Source organism: Mirounga leonina, unplaced genomic scaffold (genome assembly GCF_011800145.1).
Source record: "Mirounga leonina isolate KUSES-001 unplaced genomic scaffold, KU_Mleo_1.0 Mir_91, whole genome shotgun sequence".
NCBI lineage: Eukaryota > Metazoa > Chordata > Mammalia > Carnivora > Phocidae > Mirounga > Mirounga leonina.
This window is the reverse complement of record NW_023270839.1, coordinates 33,347,324-33,359,385: the sequence shown is the minus strand read 5'-3', so window position 1 is coordinate 33,359,385 and position 12,062 is coordinate 33,347,324. Positions and strand designations below refer to the sequence as shown.

Genomic DNA, 12,062 nt, shown 5'->3' with positions numbered 1-12,062 from the left:
GCCAAACTCGGCCACCTGTACCTGCTTCCAGAACCTGAGCCCGGGGCCCTGGCCTCAGTCTTGCTCCCTGATGGGGTGTTTCTCTTCTGTTTCTGGGGCACAGGACCATCGATCTAGTTTCCAAGCCTCTCTATGGTTTATACATTTTCTTGACGTGTATTTTATCACTTCTATATGTTCTATCTGTTGAGATGTTGCCTCAGAACATGAACTTCTAGAAGCAGGTTCTATCGCAGACTCTTGGAAGCACGTATCACCTGCTGAAGGACTGCTATTGAGACTTCAAAGGAATATATGCGGCCACCTTATAAATAGCTCCCTTTTGTGTTTTGCTGTTTTAAAGCGAAAAATTACTGCTTTTTCCTATTTCAAAAGTAAATTATACTAGAGGGAAAATGTTCAAATGCTGTGGAAATGTATGACTTAGAAAGTAAAAGCCTCCCATTATCATGCCCCTGCAGATAGTTTTGAGTATATTTCTCCATATTTTTATACATATACACGCATACTAATTTAAAAAAAAATAAAAATGGGATTAAATTGGTGAACTGAAGGGCTGTTGAGTTTTCCACTTAGTGGAAAACTTTCTGTACTTAGATACATTGTTATTAATGGACATAATGCAGTGCAGTTCATTTAGGGGTGGCCATTTGCAATGTTTTGATTTTGGCCATCACAGACAATGCCGAAATAAATGGCCTCACATGTCCATCTCTGTGCATTGGTGCGAGGTCAAAATCTGCTTTATTTCCTTGGAACCCACATTTCCTAATGGAGCCCTGAGTATTTGCATTCCTGCCAGGAAGGAAAACCAGCCTGCAGAGCGTGGAGCAGGTCAGTGGCTGGAAGGCAGCGGACGCATTCTGCTCCCTTGAGATGCTCAGTCCTATTAGAATCAACTTCCTGGGCCTCTAAACTCTCAGTGCTCTGCACACTGGAACAGGTGCCCCTCAGCTTAACCTTCTCCTTAACCTGCCCAGGTACTGAACACCAGCCTCCGGAAGACTAACTTGGAAAGGTTGAGGGCTGTGTTTTTCCAGCTGCAGGGCTGTGACCTATTAGTGGGTTATGAAATCAAATTAAAGCATCACAAATGAGCAATTGAAACAAATCAGACAGAACAATGTAGCAAGTATCAGAGCAGGTCACCTGAAGTGTAAGTGTTTTTACAATTTTATTTCAGGGGTGAGTGTATGTAGGTCTGTGTATGTGTGGGCCTGCGTGTGTGTGTGTGTGTTTGGTATCGTCTTAACTCAGGTTCCTTGGAAGCAAAGCTCAAGAAAAGAATGTGGGTGTCTATGATGTCTTTAGGGACTGCTCTCAGAAAAAAAAAAGGGGGGGAGGGAGCTGGATAGGGCAGGAGAGCTAAGAAAGGGTGTGCTCTCACGCCTAATCTCATGGTTTGAATTGTACCAGAGTTGGGGCTGCCTGAACCAAGGGGGTAGTCTCCTAACCCCCATGTCAGCCAGTCATTGGCTGTGGACCACTCTGAGGAACAGAGATTCATAACCTCTGGGAAGGCAGTTCCTGCTCAGCTCAGAGTAATTCTCCAGGGAAGGAGGCAATGCTCTGGGCAGCTGGGGAATGGGGGCATCGGCCTGCATGGGGTTACCCACGCTGTCCATTTCGTGAAGTTTTAGAAAATGCATTTCTTAGTGTGCATAATGGGGAAAAAAAAGTTTGAGAAACACTGGTTTAGAAGAATTTTGCCCATCAACCCATGGGAAAGAAAATGAGGCCTCTTTCACTCTTTTCCTCATTTCGTTGGACAAAGGCAAATCCCCACATGCAGTATTCATTACAAATTTCCCGTCAGAGAAAAAGGCACCACAGAAAGGCAACAAAATGTGGAGGATGTTCTGAATGTTTTAAGCTTAAGCCTTAAGGCCCCAGCAGCCACCTAAGGAGGCTTAGAACTGTCTTCTCGGACTGGGGGCATACCACCCTGGGGGTGGAGGGGTGAGCTGTCAGGGGGGGCCTCGAAACAGTGAAATAAGCATGACATGTGTTTGCAAAGCACTCATTTCCCCCAATTCAAGGTTTTAAAACACTTTTTATGACCATGGATATGATATGGAGCAAAATACAAAATTCACATGAGCTTTTAAGATAGAGAATAAAATTACAAAGAGATGTCAGATTAGAGCTCACGGCTTTGGACTATGCTCTCAGACTCCCAGACGTTCTTGTTGGTTGCTTCTGCAGTTAGACACTCAAGGAGAAAATTGTGGAAAGTAGCAGTTATAATGTTCGTCCCTTTTCAAGAGGGTGTAGCTAAACGCGGTCCCCCAGATTCCAAGCAGTTTGCTGGGAGCTGACATTCATCCACCCAACAGTCTTGGTCTCCAAACCTAAACTACCAGAACCATTCAGTTCGTCAACAGATGGTGATCAAACCAGCAACTGGGGATGAAATGACGAACAAGACTGATCATCCTGTCCTTCTGGACGGTTCTGGTCAGAGGATTCAGACAAAACCAAATAAATAATGCAGGAGTCATTAGACCTGCTCATCAAAACTCTGTGGCTTTCTGCCTTTGGGGCATACATCATGAGTGCAGTGATAGGGCCCCTTGTGGGGGCTGGGGACAGTGACTGCTTCTGGCCAATGAGTCCTGACTAGAAGTGATGTGTGTCCCTTCTGGGCTGAGCAGTTCATGTGGTGCTCCCTGGGGCTCTGTGCCCTCTGACACGATGACCAGCGAAGTGTCCATATGGTGGTCGCCCCATCAGCTGGGCCCCTGAGCTGAGCGTCCCAGCTGCCTCCTAACATACGTGTGGAATGAAAAAACAGTAAATCTTTGTTGTTTTAGGCTCTCGAGATTTGCAGGGGGGGTTTATTACTACACCGTGATCTAAACTATCTTGACTCATACAAAACAATAAAATAAAGCAAAATTATAAATTGTGATAACTCCTGTGAATAAAAGGAACAAATTTCTAATATAACATGTTAGTGGCCTACAGGTCAGGGGAAGCTTCTGTGAAGATAGGGAATTTAAGCAGGCATCTATTAGATCAAGGTAATGCATACTAATTGTTTTGCTTTATGGCTGAGAGAAGCAAAGTCGCCCTAGCATCACAGAACCAGAAAGGTGGGAAAGTGGGGGTACAGAGTTGCCCAAGGTCCCATGGCTAATTGATGGCAGAGCTGGTGCTCTAGCTTCGACATGTGGACTTGGCTCTCTAGGCAAGTGAGGGGCCTGGGGTAAAACACTGAAGGAGACCACCCTCTGGGGCTTCCCTGACCTTTACACAATCCTGAGAATGCTTGCGTCTGAAAGGTGGTACCCAAGGGGCCCACTCTTAAGGAGGCACTCATTCTCAGGGTCATGCAAGTGCAGAGTTGACAGCTGGAAATGAGTGCCTCCTTAAATGTTACACCCTAAGCTCCTCCTCCCCTGACCCTGGTCCCAGCTCCGCTCTACTAGGAGGAGCTGTTCTCAGCAGGGGTGGCAGGCAAGCACTTAGCATTCAGGTAACCGTGGCTGTGTCCTTGGCCTTCTGGGGGTGTCTGCTGATGTAATCTGAAACGGCACTACACTCTTTGGGATCTTGTGCCAGGGAAGGCGCAGGGTTTTCAGGCTGCCAGAAACTGGCTTCTTCCCATGGTCCGTGGTGGGTAACCAAGCAAGGAGACCAGGGAGTGAGATTTCTGGAGTTTAGGAAGGGCTGCAGGATGGATGGGGCCATATTTCCCCTCAGTGCAGAAAAGGCCTTTCTTCCACTTTGAAAAGGGTAACTCCAAATACAGAAAAGGAATTAAATGAAGTGCATTCTCTGTGAGGTGTTGAAGAACTAATAGCACCTTCTTCTCCTGGAAGCAGGTTTGGGGATGGGGAAGAGGAGAGAGAAGTTAACAGCTGACAGCTCCTTTGTGTGGGGCCCAGGCTGCCCATTGGCATCACAAGCTTGGTTCGATTATCCCCACCTTTCAGAGGAAGGAACCATTTTTAGTCGAAGGCACTTGCCCATTTGAACACAAGTTTAACTCTTATCCATTTGAGGACAGGGAGTAACAGAAAGGGTAAAGTGTGGTGGCCGGAAGTGCTGATCTGGAGTTGAGGACAGAAAACAGATAAGAGACAAAGCCACCTACTTTACAAAGTTAGCCTCTTAACCCAGACCACCCGATTTTGCATAAAATTCCACAAATCCACCACCTCCTGGATCATGGTTCTCAGGCAATTTCTAACTGGATTGTTGAGCAAGTGGGTGTGCATTCAACAAAAAACAAAATTTGTACAGACCTTCAGGGGCACGGAGAATCTCCATTTTGCCACATCTCATTTTTTTGTTTTACCAAGGTGACATTTACAAACCGTGGAATTCGCTTGCAGTTAGAATATAGTTGATGATTGTTAGAAGATGTATACAATTATGGAGCCATTATCACTTCCATCGCCCCTGGAGTTGTGCCTACTTGTGGTCACTCTTAAACATTTAGTTCTATCGTGCATTTTGAGTTAATTTTGTGCAGCCACAGCTTTTGGACCCTTCTCTTGAAGATGAGACCAAAGCAAAGGGGCTTAACTCAAGTTCTAAAGCAAACTCACGACAGAGCTAACACATATCGTTAAGGTCCCTTCCAGCCCAAGTGTTTGCTTTGACTGAGTTAATTTGCATCCACATATTCCAGCTTTGAGGCCTCATGATCGCTGCTCAAACCTCCCTCAGTATAGAGGCCTTCTTCATGTCGGAGCCAGGTGTCTTTTATCAGTTCAGGTCCACTGTGTCTGTCCCTCAACTGAGTAGAAGCACAATTGTTTAACATCATTGTTTATACACTTGAGCCAGCGGAGCCATCCCATCCACGTTTCTTCTAGCCAAATAACTTTGGCTTCTTTTCCTCCCAGGGGGCTGTTTTTGCCCCTCCCAGGCCTGGCCTTGCATCTCCACACTAATGCCCTGTATGTGGCACTTGCCACTTTGGTATTGAACATTACAGCTCGGAAAGCCAGGGCAGGCTGGAAACGTGTAGTGGGGTGGATTTCCCAAAGGATGCTGGAGGGAAAGCAGCTGCCAACTTCCATTCCGATGTGTCGGGCAAGACAGCTGGAATTGTTAAGCCTTTCAAGTTCTAAGATCACTGGGGGGTAGGGAAGGCCAGGGCAGAAGGACCTGTGAGGAAAGGTTAGGCCAAGGCAACTCAAGAATCACATGTGTCGGGCGCCTGGGTGGCTCAGTCGGTTAAGCGACTGCCTTCAGCTCAGGTCATGATCCTGGAGTCCCAGGATCGAGTCCCACATCGGGCTCCCTGCTCGGCAGGGGGTCTGCTTCTCCCTCTGACCCTCCTCCCTCTCATGCTCTCTGTCTCTCATTCTCTCTGTCTCAAATAAATAAATAAAATCTTTAAAAAAAAAAAAAAGAATCACATGTGTCACTCAAACACAGAGCAGTTTATCCTCTCGTAGTTTGGGTCCAACTATAAGACCTGTTCTTTTCACCTGGTCCTAGAAAGATCGCATCAGCAATGATCTACTTCTTGATGAAGCAAGTTTTGAAACTGTCATAGTTTGACAGCAGTGAGCTGGGAGCAATGGAGATGTCCGTCTGTAGGAGAATGGGAAAGGGCTATCTGGTGGAGGCATGCTACAGACGTTCTGCAGCAAAGGGACACCAAAGCCAGGCATGTGTGCACACAAGAGCATAGAGAGACGTTCAGTATATAGAGTTGAGGACAGAAGGGGAAAAAGAGTAAGATCTAGAGCATAGCATAAGTAATATTAGTCCAAACCACAAACACCCTTCAGAACGACAATCCACACTTTACAAGTATACAAGCTTGTATCAGGCCGTATGTTCAGCACCTAAGAGCAGATGTCTGGTGTGGGGAGGCTGGTTAGAGGGGGGGTCCATGTTAGTTTCCTGTGGCTGCTGGAACCAATTCATACAAACTGGGTAGTGTGGAGCAACATCCCTGTATTCTCTCACCGTTCTGGAGACCAGATGTCCAAAATCAGCATCACCGTGCTGAAAGCAAGATGCCGGCTCCTCTGGGCGCTATAGGGGAGAATCCACTTAGGCTCTTCCAGCTTCTGGTGGCTGTTGGCACTCCTTGGCTTGTGGCCGCATCACGCCAGTCTTGAAGGCCAGCATCTTCAAGCCTCTCTGCTCCACCATCACAGTACCTTCTCCTCTGTGCTTCTCATAAGGATACGTGCAATTACATTTAGGGCCCAGCCAGATAATCTGGAATATAATCTCCCCATTGTAAACTCCTTAATCTCATCTGCAAAGACCACCTCCCCACCCCGTCCCCTGTGCCATGTAAGGTGACATTCACAGGTTTCAGGGATGCAGAGGTGGATATCTTCAGGGGATCCAATTTTTCAGCCTCTGATAGGGCCCCTTACTCTTTTTCTTTCACACCTCTCACCTACTCACCAGAAAATCATGTTGACTCAACTTTCCAAGCATCTAGAATTGACCCACTTCTACCATCTCCGTGGGTCCCGGCCAGGCTAGCTGAAGCCACCACCATTCCTCATGGGTCCCTTGGCTTATTATCTCCTCGTTTCTCTACAATGTCTACACAGAGCCAGAGTATCTTTTTTTTTTAAACTTTAATCAGATTATGTTACTCTTCTGCTTCTCGTTTTCTTTTTTTTTTTTTTACTCTGCTTTATTTTCTCTTCATAACATTTATTCACCAGTTGCCTTATATTTATTATTTACTTATTTGTCAGTTTCCATGACTCAAATAAGCTCTGCAAGAGCAAAGACTTTGACTGTTTTATTCCCAGCAGGAAAAAGCAGTGTCTAACACATCGTAGACACTTGAAATCGTTGTCAAATGAATGAGCAAAGGCAACAAAGTAAATATAAAAAGAGAGGGGCTTTGCATAGACCCCTGTGAAGGTGTGTCATAAACTAAGGTGTACAATTTACTCATCACTTCTATCGTCCCGAGCACAATTTATCTAGAGTGCTAAGGTTACATCGCAGGGTGGATGGCTTTACTTTCAGGCCACACCAAAGCCCTGGGCTCAGAGAGTGCGCACGGCTCATGAGCCACTCCTCCAGGGACCTGACAATCCAGGGCAAGCGTGGACTTTGAGGACAGACTGACTTTGAAGTCCCAGGTAGATTATCTTGGGCAAGTTACTCAAACTCTCTGAGTCTCAGTTTTCTAATCTGCTAAATGAGGATTATAATTCCTATGTGGCAGGATTCTTCTGAGGGTAGAAATAATGTAGCTAAAGTTCTTGCCATTTTGTTCTATACCCAGGTGGCCCTTCATTCCATCAAACTTGGAGATCCATGGCTTTATAGTGATACTATGGGCTGGGGGCCACAGAATGAATTCCACAAAATAACCCTCATTACTTCATATCATGTTTTTCCCATAGCAAAACACTGTTCTTTGTATACTGTGCTATTAGCCCATAGAAGAGGTTGATTAGTGATCAAGTCAAGCATCTCAGTATCTGGAAAGGCATGTCTGTCCCAGCCACTAGGAGAGGGGCTCCCTTCCTCAGTCCTTTAGAGTGTCACAAGTTCACCTCCGGCATAGCCCTTCTCACTCTCCATTGTAATGGCCTGCAGAATTGTCTACACCCCATACCAGAACTCTTTGTGGAAAGGTACTGTGTCTTAGTCATTTGTCTTTGTACATTGACTGTTGAATGGATAAATGATATGTAACATACATTTTATATCACTAGTACAATCTAATTCAATTCATTTTCAATTAAACTCAATTCCATTCAATGAACATTGCTCGATGCCATGTGTATAGTTCTAGAGATTGTGTGTTATTCCCTCGGTGAGGACGGAACCTCCAGTCTTCTGCTGGGACTGGAGAGGAGCACGTGCCAGGCTGATGATTGAGGAGGGAGACAAGATCTGGAGCTCTAACTGCTCCTTGAAAAGATTTTCACCAATCCTTCTGTTTTTAACTTCTGCTTTACCCTCTACTTCTAGATATACCTGGTGCCACCAATTTCTGGGCCAGTTGAAGGTTCTGCATGACAAACTGGGCTGCTTTTGGTCTTCACAATAATGGCTCATGATGCAGCATTCTCAGGACAGCGAGGTCAGGTACCACCTGCCCATTTGCTTTCTAGTTTCAACAGCCGTGTTAGTCTCTTTTTTCTCTTCTTTGTACCTTGTTCTTGTGTATTCATTCCCGCTTCTGCTCCCAACCTTTTAGTAGAGTTTAAGTAGGAAAAAGAACTGTGTTTGTTTAGAGTGCGTCTGTATTCCTCTCTTATTGCTACCTAACAAATGACCACAAATTTAGTGGCTTAGAACACATTTATTATCTTATCTATCTGGAGGGTAGAAGTCCAACATGAGTCTTACTATGCTAAGAGATTGGCTGGGCTGCATTTCTTGTTGGAGGCTTTGGATGTGAGACTCTGTTTTCTTGACTTTTCCAGCTTCTTCTTTTTTTTTTTTTTTAAAGATTTTATTTATTTATTTGACAGAGTGAGAGAGCACAAGCAGGGGGAACAGTAGAGGGAGAGGGAGAAGCAGGCTCCCCGCCAAGCAGGGAGCCCGATGCGGGGCTCGATCCCAGGACCCTGAGATCATGACCTGAGCAGAAGGCAGACGCTTAACCATCTGAGCCACCCAGGCGCCCCTTGACTTTTCCAGCTTCCTGATGCTGCCTGCATTCCTTGGATTCTGGCCCCTTCCTCCACCTTCAAAGCCAGTAACAGTGGGTCAAGTTCTTCCACATGGCATCATAAAGACCTACTCTTCCACCCTTAAGGACTCTCTTGTGATTATATTGAGCCCACCTGGATAATCCAGAATAATGTTCCTATTTGAAAGTTAGCAGATTAGCAATTCCATCTATAACTGTAATTTCCTTTCTCATGAAAAGTAAACATATCCACAGGTTCCAAAGATTAGAGCACGGGCATTTGGTGGGGCAGGGAGCCTTATTCTGCCTATGGCAGCATCATTCACTGGAACTTAGAAATTCGAAATCGAGTTTGCGACCATCTTCTATCAAGACTTAACATGACTCCGGGCACCTGGGTGGCTCAGTTGGTTAAGCGACTGCCTTCGGCTCAGGTCATGATCCTGGAGTCCCGGGATCGAGTCCCACATCGGGCTCCCTGCTCAGCGGGGAGTCTGCTTCTCTCTCTGACCCTCCCCCCTCTCATGCTCTCTAACTCATTCTCTCTCTCAAATAAATAAATAAAATCTTTAAAAAAAAAAAAAAGACTTAACATGACTCCATGGGGCACCTGGGTGGCTCAGTCATTAAGCGTCTGCTTTTGGCTCAGGTCATGATCCCAGGGTCCTGGGATCGAGCCTCACATCGGGCTCCCTTCTCCATGGGAAGCCTGCTTCTCCCTCTCCCACGCCCCCTGTTTGTGTTCCTTCTCTCTCTGTCTCTCTCTCTCTGTCAAATAAATAAAAAATAAAATCTTTAAAAAAAAGACTTAACATGACTCCAGATTGCAAAGAAACTTAAACTTCTCATACAATCCACACTTCTTAAATGTTTTGTAGGAGTTTCCAAAGATGTATAGAAAATGAGCTATACTTGCTCTGAAGTCGTTTCACTCCTGCAACACAGTAGTGGAAAGGCTTTTATTTGAAGAACTTAAGATAACTGTGGTGGGTTAAATAGTGTCTCCCCAAAACATATGTCTGAATTCTAACCCCCGCTACCTATGAATGCAAACTTATTGGGACATGGGGTCTTGGCAGATGTAATTAAGTTAAGGATCTCAAGGTGAGATCATCCTGGATTTATCCAATGACTGGTGTCCTTGTAAAAGAAAGAAGAGCGAATTTGAGGCACAGAGGCACAGAGGGAAAGGCCATATAAAGATGGAGGCAGAGATTGGAGAACATCCACAGGCCAAAGGATGTCAAGATTGCCAGCAACCACCAGAAGCTGGGAGAGACTTGGACTATATTGTCCCTCGGAGCCTCCACAAGGAACCCACCCTGCTGACCTAGATTTTGGACTTCCGGCCTTCGCCACTATGTGAGAATGAGTTTCTGGGGTTTTATTCAAGCCACCCACTTGGTGGTGCATTGTGTTGGCAGCCCCAGGAAACAAATATGGTAAACTGTTAGCCGACTTCTTTTTCCAAGTAGCAAAATCACAGGTGGCATTAAGAACATTTTACTCAGAGAGGCCATTTCTTCACTGCTAGAACTGTCTCTGTGATGTTCAGAATGTTTACAGGCCATATCTATAAAGGCAAAGGCAAGTGGAGATGGAAATTGCAGTGGTCCCCCCTTATCTGCTGGGGGTACGTTCCAAGACCCTCAGTGGATCCCTGAAACTGTGGACAGTACTGAGCCCCGTATATGTTATGTTTTCCCCTATACATATCTACGATAAAGTATAACTTAAAAATTAGGCACCATAAGAAAGGAACAACAATAATAAAATAGAACAATTGTCAGAATGCACTGTAATAAGCGTTATGTGAATGTGGTCTCTTTCTCTCCAAATATCTTATTGTGCTGTACTTATTCTTCTTCTGGTGATGATGGGAGATGATAAAATGCTTACGTGATGATGTGAGGTGAGGGGAATGACGTAGGCACTGTGATGTAGCATTAGGCTCCTACCGAGCTTCTGACAGTATTTCAGGAGGAGGATCATCTGCTTCTAAGTAAAGGTTGACCAAGGGTAACTAAAGCCACAGAGAGTGAAACTAGAGGTAAAGGGGCTGGGAGGGGGGCACTGTGGTCCTTTGGTAATAAAACCTAACATTTACTGAGCCAAACCCTGTATTAAATGTTAGTCATTATTGGGGCACCTAGGTGGCTCAGTCGTTAAGCATCTGCCTTCAGCTCAGGTCATGGTCCCAGGGTCCTGGGAATAAGTCCCACATCGGGCTCCCTGCTCCGCGGGAAGCCTGCTTCTCCCTCTCCCACTCCCCTTGCTTGTGTTCCCTCTCTGGCTGTGTCCCTCTCTGTCAAATAAATAAATAAAATCTAAATAAATAAATGTTAGTCATTATTTTATGTAATCTTCATAATATCTCTATGAGGGAGGTACTATAATAATCTCCTTTTTATAGGCTTGGAAACTGTAGCAGAGAGAGGTAAAACAACAGAAAAAAACATTCTTTTGGTGGGGTGGGGGTGAGAAGCCAAGGGAGAGGGAGAGAGGATCTCAAGCAGGCTCCACGCCTGACAGATGAGCTGACATGGGGCTCCATCTCACAACCCTGAGATCACGACCTGAGCTGAAACCAAGAATTGGACCCTGAACCGACTGAGCCAGCCAGGTGCCCCCAGAAAAAACATGCTAACCAAGGTCTTTCAAGACCCCAAGCAATTAGGCCTGAAGATCCTGATTGGCAGCTGAAACTGATCACATCTTCTAAGTAATTGTTCACATTCTCCTTTCCAGGGTCAAAAAGCTGGAAAGTTCAAGGGTTCCCACTTAAAAGCTTAAAAATGATTATGAATTCAATAAATCTGGAATAAATGTAGAATATCCCTTCACAGTCATATCATACCCGAAGGCTTTCTCCTAAGACAAGCTGCGAAAGAGTCAAGTCATTTAAAAAATGTTCGAAGCTGCTGCATAAATCTCACTGATGCTCATTTGATTAGGAAAATATTATCTTTCCCCACAGTTAGGCTTTTATCAGAGAGGGGAAAGATAACTGAACTGCCAGATCAGAGACTCAGAGAACTCATTACCAAGACAGATGGGAAGAAAGGGGAACTTTGAAAGTCTCTTTCAGGACTTGCAGGGCAATCATTCTTTTTTGGCGTCTTCACACATCCTGTTCTGTTCAGAAAATTAGACAACTTTGTAAGCCTGATGCACAGTAGGTCACCCAGTGGATGATTCTCATGATAAACACCGTGATCATCTGCACCTGAGTGCACGTCGGTTTAAGCAAAGTTAAAGCCAGATCTTGTGGGTGGCTATCACTTCAATGCCACGGTCACCACGGCATTATGGTTGGAGAGGATAAGCTCACAGTTCTTTTATCTTCCACTGTCGAGATGATGTCGGCTTTTGCTCCCAGGACCCCCCATTTTGGCGATAAGCCTCAGGGCTTACTCATTCTGTGATAGGAATCTTGGGTACAATCTCCTTGTGGAAAGAAAACCAAAAC

General features: G+C 45.3%; 1 protein-coding gene across 6 annotated transcripts in view; it reads left to right on the top strand.

Moving 5' to 3' along the window:
- LOC118003322 overlaps window positions 1-12,062 on the top strand; it is a 130,385-nt gene that overhangs the window by 49,051 nt on the left and 69,272 nt on the right. For 2 of the 6 annotated variants that reach the window (XR_004677312.1, XR_004677310.1), the window contains exon 3: window positions 7,927-8,038. The exons of 2 other annotated variants lie outside the window; for them this stretch is intronic. The gene's annotated coding sequence lies outside the window, so the exon portion shown is untranslated. Of the gene's footprint in view, window positions 1-7,926; window positions 8,044-12,062 lie in introns of all 6 variants that reach the window. 2 more of the 6 variants (XR_004677311.1, XR_004677309.1) reach the window with 1 other exon arrangement.